An 18,137-nucleotide genomic window follows, 5' to 3' on the forward strand; every position below is an offset into this window, starting at 1 on the left:
TTACATTAATGTCTTTGGTTGATGTGAAGTTGATTTCTGCAGAGGATGAAAAATGAGGATTTACTTTATTCTTCTATGTATGGATATCTGATTTTTCTAGCACTGTTTCTTAAAGAGGCCGTCTTTTCTCCGCTGTGTAATTTTTGCATCTTTGTTAAACATAAGGTGACTGCAGCTGCACACTCAGGTTTCTATCTGGGTCTTCTGGTTTTTTTGTTTTAATTTTTAAAAAAGATTTATTTATTTATTTATTTATTTATTTATTTATTTATTTATTGTATATGAGTACATTGTATCTGTCTCCAGACACACCAGAAGAGGGCATCGGATTCCATTACAGATGATTGTGAGCCACCATGTGGTTGCTGGGAATTGAACTCAGGATCTCTGGAAGAGCAGTCAGTGCTCTTAACTGCTGAGCCATCTCTCCAGCCCCCTGGATCTTGTGTTTTGTTTCATGGATCTTTATCCCTCTTTCTGTTGCTATGGCTTTGTAAAACAACTTGAAATCTTTTTTTTTTTTCTTTTTTGAGACAGAGTTTCTGTGTAGCGCTGGCTTTCCTGGAACTCACTCTGTAGACCAGGCTGGCTTTGAAATCAGAAATCCGCCTGCCTCTGTCTCCCAAGTGGTGGGGTTAAAGGTGTGTGCCACTACCGCCCAGCTATTGGTTTCATTTCTATCTTTCTATATGTGTATGCATCTGTGCTGTGTGTGAGTAGGTTGCCTGTGAAGGCCAGAAGAGGGTATCATACACCCTGGAGCTGGAATTACAGGCAATTCTGAACCACCTCATGTGGATGCTGGGAACCAAACTCAGGTTCTCTTCAAGAGCAGGACATTAAGTGCTTTCCAACTATCCATTTTTACAATATTAATTCTTCTAATCCATGGGCATGAGTTCTTTAAACTTACTATTACTTTTAAAAATCAATATTGCTTTGTTTTTTAGGTGTGCCCCCTTCCTCTAATTTCTTTTTCTATCTCCATATAGTGTCTGTGAGTACAGTGTATGCCGTTTTAATCTTTGATTGTTCTACATTATTTGAGACCCCCCTTTCCCCATCTTGATTTAGTTTGGGGCAGGCCTGTATTCATAGCACTTGAGAGGTAGTAGACAAGGAGATAGGAGGATTTTCACAAATTTAAAGCCACTTCCTCCCAAGTTAGCTGTGACAATGTGGCAAGACCCTGCCTAAGCAAACAAATAAACAAAAAACTGGAGAGTGTTTCATTTTGTACTTGGAGTCTATTTTTCATAGTGTTCTCTTCTTTACCCTTGTGCCACTGTCCCTCCCTCCTTCCCTCCCTCCTTCTTCCCCTTCCTTCCTCCCTCTCTCCTCCCCTCCCTTTCTTCTTTGTTTTTGAAACAGGTTCTCATTCTGTAGCCCAAGCTACAGAATGACTTGAACTTCAGTAGTCACACTACCTCTGGTTCCCGAGGGCTGGTTCCAGGAGTGTATTCCCATACCTACTTAGAGACCGCCTGAAATTTATTGATAAATGCGTGGTTGGTACTTAAGAAGGCAGCAAGTATTCAGCCTGAGAATCTTGGTACTCGAACCAGGTTTTTGAGGAGACTTCCACTGTGGTAGTGATTCCTTGAGGAAGGAGATGCTGGTTCACTGCCGATCTTCTCCGGTCCCTTCCATGCTATTATCTTTCCATTGACCAGTCCATTTTGGGGAGTGGGGCATTCTGTCTGTTAGTCTCCTGCTTGGCTGGTGAGGTAAGGGCAGGGAAGATACATGAATATCTGTTTCCAGAAGCTGAAGATGAGCAGGGCAGTGGGAAGGGGGAGATTTACCTTTAATACATAGACTTTAGACTGATGCCCTTGCTTCCCGTCGGCCATCTTGGCGTTCAGCTCCTGTACCCTCTCTGAGAGCCCGAACCCCTAGCTTCCTGACTGCAAGGGAAGCAGTGTATAATGCTACCTCGTACGGACTTTGAGACGGTCTATTTCAGCCATACCTGCATCCTGCTAGGAAGGTTTTTGGTGTAGCCTGGAGTTTTGTATACACACAATGCCTATTTCCCACCTTCTCCTTCTCTTGGCACTGTTTTTTTTTTTTTTTTTTTTTTTTTACTTTGCTAAGTGTTTTTCTGTTGCTTCTTGCTTTTGTTCTCCTCAAATTCGAAGAATTTGTTTACATTTCTGCGCGCGTTCATCACTTCTACATCCCCTTTGTTGTCGTTTTTATGCCTTTTAAATCCCCGTACTGTCATCACTTCAGTCGCATCTGTGAGGAATCAAGAACGATGCGTTCAACCCGCTGCATGGCTGGGACCCATCTGTGCTTTCTTTTTCGGCATTTCCGAATCACTTTGTGTTAGGTCTGTCAGAGTGATCTTTTATAGCAGCGAGCCTGATCTCTCTCTCGGGCTTTACATTCCCGGCTCCTGATGTTTTCTTAGGATGAAAGCCCAATGTTTCAACTCGTTACAAGGCTTCGTGACCCACCTCCCCCGCCTTCTCCTAATGATGCTTCTCTTCCCTTACTCAGCCATGCTGAATTTTTAAGATGCTGTTGCCCCGCCTGGAATCATATTCCCTCATCTGCCCTTGAATTAGTTAACTTCTGCCCTGCTTCCATGCCTGTCTTGAACTTCCTGCTTCAAGATTGCATTTTCCACCTTGAGACCAGCTCTCAGTCCTTGCTAAAAACCCCCAGTCACTCTCTGCACACAGATTTAAAGCTAAATGATGGCAGATGTCTGTGCTCTTTCTTAGTCTAAGCACTCAGTGTTAGTGGTGAGTTTTACAGGAGGTGAAAAGAGAAGCTGAGTGCTTCTGAGGCCAGGGAGTACCGGGAGCCTGTGTCCTTACCGCAATGCTTGCTTGCTGGTGAATGAATGAATGAATGACTATGTATCTGGCCTAGGAAATGGGACATAGGGAAACTTGGAGTTATCTTTTCTATCTTATCATTTTTTCCTTTTATTTTTGTTGTTATAATACAATTACACCACTTTCCCCCTTCCCTTTCCTCCCTCCGAACCTGTCTGCATATATCCTTCGTTGGTTTCTCTCAAATTCATGGCCTCTTTTTTATTAATTGTTACTATGTGCGCGCGCGCACACACACACACACACACACACACACACACACACACACACACATACACACACACACACACACATGCACATGTTCTCTGTCTCCCTCTCTTAAGTGATATAACCTGCTCAGTCTTTACTTCAAGTTGCCTTGAATGAGAACATTCAGTTCACACCCAGATGAGATCTGCCATGGACGAGGGAAATGAGCATCCAGAGTCAGCTTTGGTGGCTAACCGAACCGCTAAGCTTCATGCTTTCTGTAGTTAAGTTACAAGCTGCAGATCATCCTCTGTAGTGCTTGGTTCCAGGCTGAGGGTTAGGTTCAGGGCTGCTCTCTGTGGGTTCTCATCCCAGCATGCGACTGCTGAAGAACCTCAATGTTTTGAGGCCTATTGTGCTGGCCCTGGAAAAGCTAGAGGTAAAGAGGGTGACAATAAACACAAAGTCCTTTTCAAAGCTTTGGAGCCAGGTGTTCTACCTACTTACATATCCCATGGGTGAAAGCAAAGCTCTTAGTCAAACTCAATATCCAAGGCATTAGAAGCACGGGGGAGGGACCTTAACGGTGAGCACATAAGTGGGGAGTACATGTGTACAGCAGTGGAGTCAGGCACAGTGGGAGACACAGTGAAAACAACCCTCACAGAAGGACCTTCTGAGAGGACCCTTCATGGTAACCCAGAAGCTAAACACCCAGCATCTCCTCTTGTTCCAGCCATTCCGAGCTCATGGATGAGGTGGTACTAGATATTGATGTCTATCCTGATTTCATGGTGTTCATTGTAGGGAGCTCTTTTAATGTATTCCCTGAGATTGTTTTGTAATTATTTAGTCTTTGAAATAAACTGACAATAAGAATTTATTGTCTCCCCACAGCACTAGTGCATTAGACTCAAGGAAAGGGCAGATAGCCTACCTTTTCTGGAAGTCGAAGGGATGGATTTGGGCTTCCAGGGCACAGGGAAGAGGCTGAGTCTATGAAAGGCTGGGGGAGATGTCACACAGCAAGCTATGGTAACTTTGTGATGCAGATGACTCTCCCAGTTTCTGGCCACTTTTGATCATCTCTCCTTGAGCAGGTATCAGTCTCTGTGTCTTCTCCCTGTGTAAGATCCCTCATCTGCACACTGAGGGCAGTGATGGGAAGAGAAACTAAAAATTCCTTCATTTTCATTTGTTACTCACTAACCATAGATGGATGTAAACTCTCTTAAAAAAAAAAAAAAGACATTGTCTTGGAGCTCTTCTTGCTTCTCAAGAGACATCAGGTTTCACAAATACCCAATTCAAAGCACACCCAAGAAACTTCTCAGGAGCAGCTATTTTATTCCCCCATACCATATTAAACAGCTAAGAACTGATTCATGCATGTATGTGTGCTTGAGTATGTGCCCATGTGCCTGCCTGTTTGAGGGCAGTGCACATGTGTGTGGGGGCCAGAAGACAACTTCAGATGTCAGACTTGGGAATGTCATCCATCCCTTTTGAGTCTGGGTCTCTGCTCACCAATTAGATTAGAGAAGCCAGGCACAGGGGTCCTTCTGTCCCTGGCCTTCTAGCATCAGGTTATACACAGATACTACCATGCTCAGCATTTTTTTTTTTTATTCAGGTTCTGGGATTGAATTAAAAACCTTGTGCTTTTGAGGTCAGTATTTTACTGACTGAGTTGTATTTCCAGCAAATCTTTTAGGTAATACTATTAGATATAAATAAATACAAATTGCATATTTAAGCTTTTCTAACCTGGCTCTTTACCATGGTCTCTAAGTCTGGAGCAACCAAAAAGTCCAGTGAAGTACATACATAAGAAACTTCTCAGGGTTCCAAGGTGAAGGTTACATGTTGAAGGGACAAGCTCTTTTCTTTAGCAATGAATATACTTAAGAAATCTGGAATTGTGTTCCACTTTGCTGGAACCTGGGTGTGTGTATGCCATGCAACTGTAGGGCAGCAAGTTGAAAGCAGTGTGTGCTCTATGTCATAAAATATTGTACCTAGGCTGAGGCTTGTAGCCCTGCAGACAATCTGGGATATCACCCAGTTCATGCTGTGACAGTGCATGTTGATTCCTGGTTAAGTGCTTATCATTGTCTTGTCTTCAAAGAGAGAACACACACACACACACACACACACACACACACACACACACACACACATCAGTTTTGAGCGAGAACCCCTGGGTAATGGGATGAAGGATGCTAGGTGGCTCCTCCTGAGGGTAGTGTTTTCTGCCCCTGGTGAAGCATGTATGGTCTGAGCTCCTCAGGTACACTGATGGAATAACCCCCCTAATCCCTTATTTGCCTAGACAGAGATGACTAAGGTGTCCCCATTCCCTATTCCCATTCCTGGAGGTGGCCGTGCAGCTTAGGAGTGTCTGTGGGTTGGGGGCAGTCAGGCTAGTACCTTTGTGGTTGACTGATTTAATCACACCAAGGTGTGTGGGAACCCATGTTCTTTTTCCTCACTTAATCCAAATCATATTAAAAAACAAGACTCTCTCAGGGCCTCTGTTCATAATAAGTGGTTTATGTTGCTGCCTGGAATGGAGGAGATTTGTTCGCCTTTCATTCATTCATTCCTCACCCTCCCTTCTCCCTTCTTTGCTGTCCCTCCTCCTGCACTCTTGGATGGCAGGAGAAGAAAAAAAAATAGAAAGATGGTGAACAATTACTTGTTTAAGTAGATGGCTAAAATAATGATTAAATTTCTAAAAGAGCTCCTGGCATAGATTCATTTATACCTCTCAAACTGGTTTCTGAGCCCCAGGCTTCCAGATCGAGGGAGGGATTATCAGGCCTGGTTAGCAGCTGTTGCTAAACCCTACGTGCCCCAGCTGAGCTTTCTACCTATGGAGAGAATCTAGCCTGCCAGGGGTCTGAGAGTGCAGAGACTCTGTAGAATAGTGGGCCAGGGAGAGCACTAGAAGAGGAGTCTTACTTAATAGGTTTTGTGGTCTGAGCATGCTAATCATGTCACCCGTGGGCCTCCATTTCCCTGGCTACTGAGCAAGCAGCAGGGCTATGGGCATCTTCAGTGAGAAAGTCCCAGGAAAGCATTCTGCAAGCTGCTAGGCAGAGGTCTCATTACAGAGGGTGCTAACTTCATGATTACTGTGACTCTTGCTCCTATGCAGATGGCAGTTGGGAGCAGGAAGGCACACCCTTCCTCCTTTCTTTCTGAGGGTAGAAGAATAGTGTGGTCCCGAAGGCAGAGAGGGTGGCAGGGGACCAGAGGACTCTGTGTTCTTCACTAAAGTGGGCAGTGACTCCAGCTTCAGGCAGAATGACTTGCTGTAGGGCCAGTCCTGGGCTACCACTCTGCCCACCTCTCTAGCCAGAGAAGGTTGGAAAACCCTCTGCATGGTGCCAGTTCTCTCTTTGAGACAGTCACAAAGACTTGCCCTTTGGATAGGAATGTAAAAGAGCAGTCCAAAGACCAGGGTCTGGCATGTGGCTTCAAGCTACAATGTCTCAATTTCACTGTTATCTGCTTCCAAACAGCTTCTCTCCAATGGTATTCAGGGCATGACCCTTCGGATGTCATGTTGGTAGAGCCCTGGCTCCTGATCCTGTTTTCATCTCTTTCAGACACAATGAAGATGAATGAATGCAACCTATGGCTCTCCTAGCTTCCCAGTCCCTCTATCTCAGAAGTCTTATGTCTGGGTAGACCAGAAGACTGGGGCAATCATCCAATCCAGTGGCCAGCTTTGCAGCCCACCTCCACTCACAGGGTTCCTACGTAAGCTTTTCTAGCCAGGGTGGGTGTTTCAGAGTCTGAGTTTGGGAATGAGAAACTAGTGACTCCAGAATAGAAACACCCTCTTCAAGTGGGTTAAACTCCAGCCCTGACATTTAATTAGCTTCTTTTTCAGCTCCCACACTTGAAGCGTACCTGTTATTTCTTTTCTTTTACTCACAATACCCTGTAAGCCAGGCGTGTTTGCCTGAGCTCCAGAACCTCTCATCAGAAGTCAATCACTTTGGAAACATGATAAATCATTCTGCAAGCCTGCCAAGAGGATGGTCGTAGACTGGAGCTCAGGATGTGGGGGGCTTCCCCAGACGATAGTGAATTAAGGGGAAGTGCATAAACTCCTACCCTCTGATTTATCCACCTTGTTGACATAATCCTTGATTAGGTCACTACCTCCCCAAGTGAGTTCAGGCATTGGTCTAATGGGGCCCTGGACCACTTGCTTCTGGAACACAGCAAAGACAGCACAAATGACCAGTTGGTTGCAGCCTAGCAGCTCTGCCTGCTTGAGTGGAGAGAAGTGACCGGGACTGCTGGGAGCTGGTGGTGATAGGGATAGGGGAGGGTCACTCATGGTCTACAAGTAAATGGCAAAGGTAGGGAGTATAGTGAAGGAGAATGCAAAACACTGGCTTAGGACTAGTCTGGGAAGGTTATGGCAGAGATAGTAGGGTGGGCAGCAACAGGGTGTGGGTGGCTATGGGCAGAGTGTCCAAGCAGAGGAAGCTGTGTGTGCTAATGTCCTGATGCCACCGAAGCTAGGAGCCTACGATGAATGGGAGAGTATTTCTGACATCCATTTCTCGCTCCCTTGGTGCTGCCATCCTGCTTGGCTCTTCTCCAGCCTGTTGGTCTCATTTCCCAATTCCTTTTAGTGATCTCCTCACTTATCCAGAAGCATCTGGTTTCAGGTCTTCCTTACTGTAACTCCAATTCTTCCCACGTTTTCAGCCAGTTTCCTTCCTGAAAGCCCCAATTTCACCATATTTGGTGTCCCCCATCTTCACAAGATGGCCTGGAATTTTCTGTCTCTGAATATAGCTTCTTCTCCAGGATTGCCCCCTTTTGCCTCAATTCCCCTCAGTATAAGATCACTGAACTCTCCTACCCTGCCTGAGTCATCCTGCCTTTCTTGTGGGGCAATGTTTGCTTTTGCTACGTGGGCTGAGGACCTGACCAGAGGTTGGGGCATGAGGGATACAGAACTGGAAGCAGGTGTAGGAGGAGGATGCATTGTAGGTTCTGAGATCCTTAGGGTCCAGTGACAGCTCTGCCATTTAATGGTTGTTCTTCAACATATTGTTCATGTTATTGAAGTCTTTTGTGGTGTTGGAGATTGAACCGAAGGCACTGCACATGTTGGACAAACACTTTCTGCTGAGCCATATCCCCAGCTCTCTTCATTTCCTAAATTTGAGACAGTCTCATTAGGTTGTCCAGGGTGGCCTCTCACTCAATCTTTATTCTAGGAGGACTTTGAGATTATAATCCTCCTGTCTCAGCCTCCCTAATAGCTGGGATTTCAGGCCTGCACCTGTAGGTCAGTTTGAATCTTTTCAGTTCTTGTCTTTATGGTGACTCTAAGAGACCCTCTAAGGTGCCCTGTAAAGGTCAGTGTTATAAATGAAGTCATGCAAGACTCATCATATAAATGAGGTCATACAAGACTGGGAGTACAGTGGTTGTATGTTTTAGGAACCCCTGAGCTAGAGATAGCTTTCTTGAATAAGCTTTATTTGATTCTTTTCATTACACTGGGGAGGAGATTTAGACTCAAACAGCTGGAGAGCTGGCATTCAAATGCTCTCCTGCCCCTTTGTCCCCTGCTGAGATGGTGAGGCTTAGTAAGAGTGTCTTTAAACTTCTGAAGGTGAGGCTAATGGGTTTTCCCACTCCTAGACCATGGGCTAGCACAGCCCCCTGGTAAAGGGGTAGAGGGCCAGGGCTGCCTCTCACATCTAGCCTCCTTAGACCCACCTGGTCTCTTTCATTACAAACCCTGGCAGTATTGTAGTCAGGAGGTTGATCCTCACTAACATCTGAAATTCTTTTGTTCAGAAATTATGCTTGCTATTTGATGTTCTGGAGTCATAGGAGCCTACATGCAAATCCTTGTTAGCTTGAAACAGCTAATTACTGAATCTTTAAGTTGCAGTTTTCTCAGCAACATAGGGACACAGGTGTTCAGTGAGTACGATAAAATTCTGAGGCTTTTTCCTGGCTCTCCAAAGCACCCCTTCATCCATCCATCCATCCATCCATCCATCCATCCATCCATCCATCCAGTACTGCAGAAGCTGGGGGCTTGGAATCAAGTCCTGCCTTGTATTCTAGTGGAGGGAGGAGAACGAAGCAGCTATGAAATAAAGTACAACAGGGAAAGGGCAAGTTTGAGATGCTGGCAGACTGGGAATGTACAGCACGTACATGCATCCAATGAGAGATGATGAAGCCTTGGACCAGAAGGCCCAGCCATGGTACTTGGGTAGAGTGGTTGGAGCCTGTATGTAAGCTAAAAGCTACAGAACCCCTCACAACAGTTTGGATGTGGAGAGTGAGGGAAAGAAGTTAGAGATGATATCAAAGTTCGGAGCGGGAACAGTTGGAAGGATAGAGTGTGGGGGAGTGCTTGCTTAGTGTCAAGTGGTCTCTCAGAGGTAACAAATGTGTCACAAACAAAACTAATCTCACACACAAGAAAGACTGCCTTAGTCAACACTCTCCCACTCATCACCCTCCCAACTGCTTACAAGCATGAGCTATCACCCAGCCAAAAAAAGGTTATATTGACTCATTTTTCAAGAATACGGGGATGGGGGCTGGTGAGATGGCTCAGTGGTTAAGAGTACTGACTACTCTTCTGAAGGTCCTGAGTTCAAATCTCAGCAACCACATGGTGGCTCACAACCACCCATAATGAGATCTGACACCTTCTTGTGCTGTCTGAAGACAGCTACAGTGTACTTATGTATAATAATAAATAAATCTTTAAAAAAAAAAAAGAAGATGGGGATTTTTTTCTTAAGTCTGTCTCTCAGTCAGTTGGCCAGGCAGGGCTATTAGGAAGGTAAGGTGGTAAGACGGCTTCTTAGAGTAGTCCACCAGAGTGTCTCTGGTAACACTTGAAGGCTATCCTGAGCCTCCCAGTATCTGCATATGCTCTCTGATTCCTGTCCTCCACGAGGTCCACATCCTCAGCCATATACTCTCACAACTATGAAATTTTGCCCAGGCTCTTGAGGTTGAACAGCTGTGGGCTGAACCATCTAAAACAGTAAGCCCAAACCAAGTATTTTCTCCATTAATTTATGTTGTCAGACTTATTGCAGCAACTGTAAAAAACACAAGGGAGAAGCTGCCTGTGGATTGGATGGCAAGAAGGGAGGTGTTGGATTCTTTATTGCAGGTATAGGTTAGCATGTCTTTCACAGGCTGCATGCTTCTGTGGGGAGTGACACACAAGAGTTTGAGCTTGAAAAGGAAAAAGCTCACAGATAGAATGAGTTACCTTCTTCTGTGCATATTTTGTTGTTATTCCTACCACCACCACCACCACCACCACCACCACCACCACCACCACCACCGCCACCACTACTACTGTGTGTATATGTTACATGTATATGAGTGCGTGTGCCATGGCCTGCATGTGAAGCTCAGAGGACTTTGTGGAGTCAGTTCTATCCTCCCATTTCTACATGGGATGTGGGGATCAAACTCAGGTTTCCAGGCCTGTGAGGTATGTGCTAGCCACAGAGACATTTCACTTGTCCTTTTATTTTTCAAACATTGTTTTCAAGCTTAACCTCCTTTGTATCCTGGAGATTTTTTTGTCTATACAATGAAAACACTTTGCTACTTAATGAATTTATGTCTGGGTGTGTCCAAACTTTGGCCAGTTTTGAGGCTGAAGACATAGACTACAGGAGGCAGAAACTCAGGGTTATGACATGGGTGGTGATGTAAGATAGTGGGCACAGAAATCGTTTAAATTAAGCTGAGTGGATGGATGAGGTGGTAGGGAATGTGGACAGTGCATGTTGGACAGAGGCCAGGACCAAGGACAGAGCCCAGGACTGTCTGGGCTGGCCTGACTTCTGAACATTTTCAGTGTGGTGGGGCTCCATCTGGGATTAAGAGCTCCTGAAAGAACCCAAAACATCCTCAGACAGCATCACCTGACCTGTCTTTTGGGCATCTGGATGCATAAACCAATAATTTCAACAGCTGCAATTTGAACAGTGGAGGAGTCAGTTGCCCTCTCAATCAGAACCCTGCGTTACATACTTTAAAAGTTGAAAAACAAACCAAATAGCAAACAGTAATATATTCTACTTTTACAATATAAATTCCCTTCTTTGTCTGAACAAAAACTATGACTATTTCTTTTAATTTTATTTTTATTTACTTACTTATTTTACATAACGTATTTACTTATTTGCCTGCATGTATATCTATGCACTTGTTTCTGTGGAGGCCAGAAGAGGGTATCAGATTCCCCAGAACTGGAGTTACAGATGGTCCTAAGCAGTCATGTGGGTTCTGGGAATTGAACTTAGGTCCTCTGTGAGAACTGCCAGTGCACTTATTTGCTGAAATGTCTCTCCAGTCCTCAACTCTCTGTCTTTTAAATTCCTCCCACTAGTTCCTGAATCTTTTCTGCTGTGTTCTTAGTTGATATTTGAAAACTCCCCATTTGAAAAAAAAATGTAGATAAAAGCCTGTTTTTAAATAGTTTGCCTTGCTTACTGCACACTGTGTGGACTGTATTCATATTATTCATCATTCAGAGGTCAGTTGCTTGGCTTATGGGGCCTGACTTGTTGAGTCCAAAAAGATGATAAGTATTTGAAGAGATAAAAAATGTTTGCCCCTACAGAAATGTAATGCAAGACATATGTGTACTGAAAACTAGATGGTGCCCCAATTAATATTTTTACTTTTTATGTTCTTATGTATTAATTAAAAACTTAAAAAGCATGCAAAGAAAGATAGGTTGATAAATAAATAACTGAAACTGGAGCTTTATCCCTGGCTTTAAGTTGATGATCAACCCTGCTTATTTCTTCCTGCATTATGACAATTGGAAAGTCACTTGGGTCCCTCAGTGAAGAACTGAATATTTAGGAATGCCTCCTCTAGATTTAAACAGAAACCAGAGCATTTTGATAGCTGAGCATTCCAGGAAATGAAACTCTGGAAATAAAACACATCTTGCACAATTAGCAAGATGGGCAGATGGGGACAGGAACAAAGACTAGTCACACAGAGTCTTGGGCTGATTAGCTTTTATTGAAATGGGCCAGAGCACTGTTTGGCCCAGGACGGCATAGCCTTGGTGTGGAATTTGTATGTCACCTTCTCAGGCCAATGGGGGGAAATGACTAATCACATCTTACCACTCTTGGCTTTGGCTTTGTGTGGTCTGAAGTTTAGGATGGGTGCCATAAGAATGTAATGTTAGAGTCTGTCTGCTGCCTTGCCTAAGTTCACCTACCACTCACAGATACCGACAGACACCCTACTGGGTCTGTGAACTCCAAGATGTATGTCACTTGGAAGTGCCACATTACAGTGCCCAACTCTCATCTGAGTCCTTCAGGGATATTCCTGCAGTCAGGCTCTGGCTGCGAAACCCCGCCCCCATCCTCATAAGGTATACAGTGAGGATCCCTCTTCTGCCACATGTGCTTTGATTCTTTTTAGATACCTCGATATGCCATCTGTCTCTGGGACTGGGGCCTGAACTTTACATCATGTTGTTGTCCCTTGTCTGTCCATCTGATGAACACCTTAGTCCCCAGCAATCTGTATTCGAGCCTTGTGGAACCACTGGCCCTGTGCAAATCCTAGTAGGCGTTTTTCTGATACAGGACATAGCCAACCACATTCATTAGTGAGTATTTGCCTTCTAGCTTCTGCCAGCTTTGCGCTGGGAATAAACCACTAATTATGTTCACTGTCATCAGGTTACCTGTGAGCTTTGTAGTCAGTTTAAAGCCTCTGCCATCAGGGTTCATTTTTTTTCACCCCTGACAGTCACAAGCCTCAAGCTGCTCTTCTGGTTCATTTTTAACCAAGCCGTGACAAGCAATTTTTGCTGAAAGGTTGGCATGTGAAAGTTTCAAGCTGCTTCTTGGAGAACCCACAACTCTTTCTCATCCACTAACTTCTTTTCTACCTCAATAGAGGCTGAGAAAATGATAAAAAACAAACAAATAATCGGGGGACCCGGGAGATGTCTCAGTGGGTAAGCGCATATGGGAAACATAGTCCAGATCCCCAGCGCTATTGTAAATGGCCAGTTAGTGGGAATGGTGTCTGTAACCACTCCCATATGGGAGCTGGAGACCCCAGCCTCAGAGCAAGCTGGCCAGCTCGTAAGCACACAGACGCATATCCCCACACATATGCATATATGTGTACATGCATCTCTTGCACACACCCGAATTCACAACACATTCACTGTGGGGAGAGGCATGGGAAACTGCTCATCCCCAGCCTCAGGGTTCCTGTCACCTTTAGGAAATACAGGGAAAATAATTTTCCTGGGAAACATGCAGAGAGGAGAAAAGCCTCCGGCCGCCTTTGTGTGTAGAGACCTCATACTTCGAGAAATGCGTTTTAGGAATTTAGGTTCTGTGAGAAGGGACACTTTTTTCTTTCCTTTCCTGAAAGGACTGGGTCTTTATCAGAGACTGAGTTGACAAAAGGTGCCATAGCTTTTAGAGCTTAATGAGTAAATTTAAATGTTGAATTCAAATGAGGCATAATATTAACTCTGGCTTCCAAGAGCGAAGCATGGAGGAGAGAGTTAAACAGCTGGGAAGCCTTTCTCTCTCTGACTTAGACAAGCCTGGGAGTTAGCTGCTTTGCCTGCACGCAGGCATAATGTGATCGTTTTCTGATGATTTCTGCCAAGCTATATGGAGTTACAAACCTACTGGTGTAAAGGGAAGGAAGTTATTCCATATGCAGACCCGGGGTAAAGTGGACCAGGACCTCTCTATTGAAGAATTCCCTCTCTGCATTAGGTAAGTTCCCAGGCCGGGTCAGATAGTATGTGGCCTCCAGCAGCAACCAGCAAGAATTTTTGATGAGGACAATTACGAGGGGCTGCGTCTGCTCCAGCTCCCACTCCCACCTGCCTGTAATAATCCCACTGTCAGACTACACTTACCCTCCGGGGGTAACAAATTCTATTAGCTGCAGACAGTAATATTTTCATACCTGTGCCTGTAATCGTCTCCCTCCTGCAAGCGGAGTAAAAATGCACACGCAAATGCATCATCAGTCTCAAACCCGGTGTCCCTCTTCACATGCAAATGTAATCAATAGACACCGAGGTGATTTGCATAATGGAAAAGGGAAAAGGAGTCTTTTGTAACGGGGTTTTTGGGGGTGAAAACTTAAAGACCTCATGTGATCCGACACAACACAGGCTGTCTGGGTGTCTGGCACAGCGCATATTCTGATGTGCTCCACAGCAAGCAGTTTCTCTGGGCTTCAAGGCACGAAGCCCTCCTTATTCAACTACTCTCTTGCTCCGGCCTCTCAACGTATAGTGCTCAGGTATCAGTCTGTATTTTGCTTTGAGGATGCCCTCCTTACAAGCTTGAAGCCAGAAAAGTACTACCTCTCACTTCCAACTCTGGAGTGTAATTTTGAGAGCATTTAACCACCACAGTCTGTCATTGTTCAGTTGGAAAGACTGAAGCCTTAAGCATTGACAAAAGCTGCAGAGTTGAACTAAAATTAGCCAGTCTGGGGGAGGGCACAATAATTGCCAGACTGGCCTGTCTACATCATGGGCCCTCACAGAGCTGGGAGTCTCTTAAGAGATGCTTGATGCCAAGTGACTCCCAGGACAGAACTTGACTAGTTCTCTGGTAAGGCCTAGAGAGTTTCAGAACCTAGAGAGGGTACAGCTCTTGCCTTAGGGGACTTTATGAACTGAGACTGGTATTTGTTTATAAGAACCCTTTGTACTTAAGAAACATATTTAGGGTTCTTTTTCTTACAATTGCAATTGTGTATTGGTATGTTAATCAAAGAAAAAATAGAAAATGACAGAAAATACCATGAATGTACATAAGACATGCACACACACACACACACACACACACACACACACACACACACACACAAAGCTAGTAGGGGGAACAGAAGCAACATAGCTGTCTATCAGCAGATGAATAATAGTGAGAATGTGGTAGGTATACACAATAGAATTTTATTCAGTTGTAAAGCAAAGCAAAGCAATGAGATTTGCAGAAAAATGTATGGAGATGGAAGGTGGGAATCAAGGGAATCAGAAAGACAGACATGGATGCTCTCTCAGTGAGGACTCAAGCCAGGAATGGTTATGTGCCTGAATAGATGTAGGCATGACTGAGTGTGGGTGTCAGCTATAACTAGAAATGAGATCATGAGAAGGGAAAGAGAGGTATTGAAGAAGAGGCTAGGGTAATGGAACACAGATGACATGAGGTCAGAAAGGACAGTAGGGGCCTGGGAGGAAGAGAACAAGGAGTCACAGGATGTTAAAGTTGATGGGGGAGAATCAACAAAAACAGACTGGGTCTGAAAATTAAACCTAACAAAACATATACTACTTAGGTATGATAATTTAAAAATGGCATCTTAGAAGTACAGACTAAAATAGCCATTACTGCAAAATGGGCGAGGGGAGTGGATTAGATCAGACAATGGGCATAAAGCTTCAAGCAGATATGGGAAATAATTTTGAGTATTCTCTTGCAGAGTTGGGACATTATCCTCAACAATAATATGCACCTCAACATAGAAAATGTGCTTTGGATGATGTCATCATAAAAACAAGTTAAATATAGAACACAATAGCTATACTAGTCACCTTTATTGACCATTGAGTAATGTGTCCATGTATCCAAATGTGTTGCCCTTTCTATATGTTCAATCATTGTAAATTAAGTAAAAAATAAAATAAAATAAAATAAATAGCTTGTAGATATGTACAGTGGTTTTTGAACTCACAGGCCATGCCTGGACAGTCTTCCAATTTGTGGAGGTCACACTTACTCTACTGGGGTGGAGAGAGATCTTTTGTGTTGGAGGCAAAGGTAGGAATTGAATCTGTAGTCTGGTTTGTTTTGGAAGCCTAGACAAGAGATAACCAGACGGTGAAAATATCCTCTCAAATAATATCCCTCACAGATTTTATCTGAGAACTGAGTCTTATGAATGGGCTAGTACTCCAAACAGGAGAAGGTCCAGAGGGTTCTTTTCAGTCTGGGAACAGTGACATTTTATAGGCTGAAGGAAGAAGTATGATAAAGAAGTATTTCTTGGCTGACTATAAGTAGCAGCTGCTTTATTTAGGTATGATTCTACAAGAGAATCCTAGTTATGTACCTACTTAACAGCTGGGTAACCCCAGCACTCACAGGACTGACACGGGAGGAGCATGAATTGAAGGCCAGACTGGTCTACATAGGTAGTTCCAGGTCCATCTGAGCTACATGATAAGACTTTGCCTTAAAACATACACTCTGTCTCTTTTTGATGCTCACAAGCTCACACTTAATAAACCCCAGTTGACTGCTTGGTTAGTTGTGATTGGCTGACACTCAGTGAGAAATGAGTTAGTTATAGAGGCTGTGGAGGAAGAGGAGGGTGAGAAGGGAAAGGAGGGTGAGGAGGGTGAGGAGGGTGAGGAGGGTGAGGAGGGTGAGGAGGGAGAGGAGGGAAAGGAGAGTGAGGAGGGTGAGGAGGGTAAGGAGGGAGAGGAGGAAGAAGAGGATAAAGAGGGTGTGGAGGGAGAGGAAGGAGGGGAGGGTGATGAGGGTGAGGAAGATGAGGAGGGAGAAGAGGGTAAAGAGGGTGAGGAGGGTGAGGAGGGAGGGGGCACAGGAAAGAAGCCGGTTAGGAGAAAGAGTAGAAACTTTCACACATGGTAATATGTAAATGACAGCCCTCAGTCATAAAACCGTGAGAAGGAAAGGATTGTGTAAATGACCCCACAGGGTCACTATTCCCAGGAGCCCAGGGCAGTTGAGCCTTGGACTTTTCCTAACTCTCTGGTCCAATTTTATGCTTATGATTTCTCTTTCTTAACAGCTCCCTACTAGCACTCTCTGTGTGTCTCTGGCCCAATTCTTGGTTCTATGACATAAAAACCTGGAATTGTGAGCAGGTGCCTTCTGGACTCTGATTCATGTCTATGGCAGGACTGCATCTGTGGTACTTTTTTATTTTTGGTGAGAAAGTTCTGGATACACAAGCATGCTCATCTCTACTAGCTTTGTTTTGACACAGCTAAGACACCTTTCTTTTTAGCCACATTAAAACAAACATCTTGAAAGTGAGACAGAGGGATATGAGGCTGGAGAGGTGGGAAAAGAGAGATTCACAACTGTCATTTCTTAGGAGGGTATAAAACTTGGTTCAGAGCAGAAACCCAATGGCGAGCAATAGCAATGGTAAGCTGACATTTATTAAGTGGCTACTTAGCAGAAACCATGCAGAAGATTAGGTACAGATTTAATATGCCTTCCCCTTATAAAATCCAGAGTCTCATGTTCATTACTCTCACTGAATGATGTTTTAAGAAGCAAATTCTAGCAGCTGAGGTGGTTAAACAGGAACTCCAGTCTCGCTGGCATTTCTTGGAGTGGAACTGAATTCAATCCGCACAGTAAGTCACCCAAGTCCCCTCCTACGCTGAGCCCCCTACACTTTGCAGCTTACTTGAGAACCTTGCACTTAGCAATTACTCCAGAGTGCTCCCTGAGGGTTCCCAGCAGTGCCTTTCCTGCTGTTTCGCCATCCTCCCCTTGGCTCTCTCTCCCTTCCATGTCACCAGGAGAACAGGCAAACCACTCTTGGACCAGGCTTCATTTCTCCTGTACCTTTTGTTCCACAGGTTCTTCAGGGCAGTATTGGCCTGAACCAGCAGAAGGTTGGGAGCTCTGTCCTCTGGTCTCTAGTGCTCTCTGGATTCTCACCTTCTCCCCTTGCATCCTTCCTAAGTCCCACCATACAAACACAGAGAAGGAGGCTGGCAGTATAAAAGCTCTTGAAGGACCAGGATGAGGAAAGGCCAGATGAACTTCCTGGGATGGTTTGGGATGTGGATAGGGAAAAATGGATGGAGACTGGAAATGCTGACATGTAAGAAGAGGAGGAAGAGGAAAGGTGGAAAAGGAGAGTAGGGGAGGAAGTCAGGAAGGATAATGGAAGGGGGAGAGAAAGAGGAGGTGGACAGAGACAGAGGAAGCAGGATAAGCCTTGCAAAGAAGCAGGGCGTCCCTAGATCCAGACACCAGAGCTGTCATCATG

At 44.6% G+C, this 18,137-nt stretch overlaps 1 long non-coding RNA gene across 1 annotated transcript; it reads right to left on the reverse strand.

Annotated features, from left to right (window-relative positions):
* Positions 1 to 3,287: 3,287 nt before the first annotated feature.
* Positions 3,288 to 4,034, reverse strand: LOC116071958. The gene is made up of 2 exons (XR_004111254.1): positions 3,976 to 4,034; positions 3,288 to 3,471 (listed from the first exon to the last, which is right to left on the reverse strand). It is a non-coding gene; the product is annotated as an uncharacterized LOC116071958 (long non-coding RNA).
* Positions 4,035 to 18,137: the final 14,103 nt, after the last annotated feature.

Source organism: Mastomys coucha, unplaced genomic scaffold, assembly GCF_008632895.1.
Source record: "Mastomys coucha isolate ucsf_1 unplaced genomic scaffold, UCSF_Mcou_1 pScaffold23, whole genome shotgun sequence".
NCBI classification, from domain to species: Eukaryota; Metazoa; Chordata; class Mammalia; order Rodentia; family Muridae; genus Mastomys; species Mastomys coucha.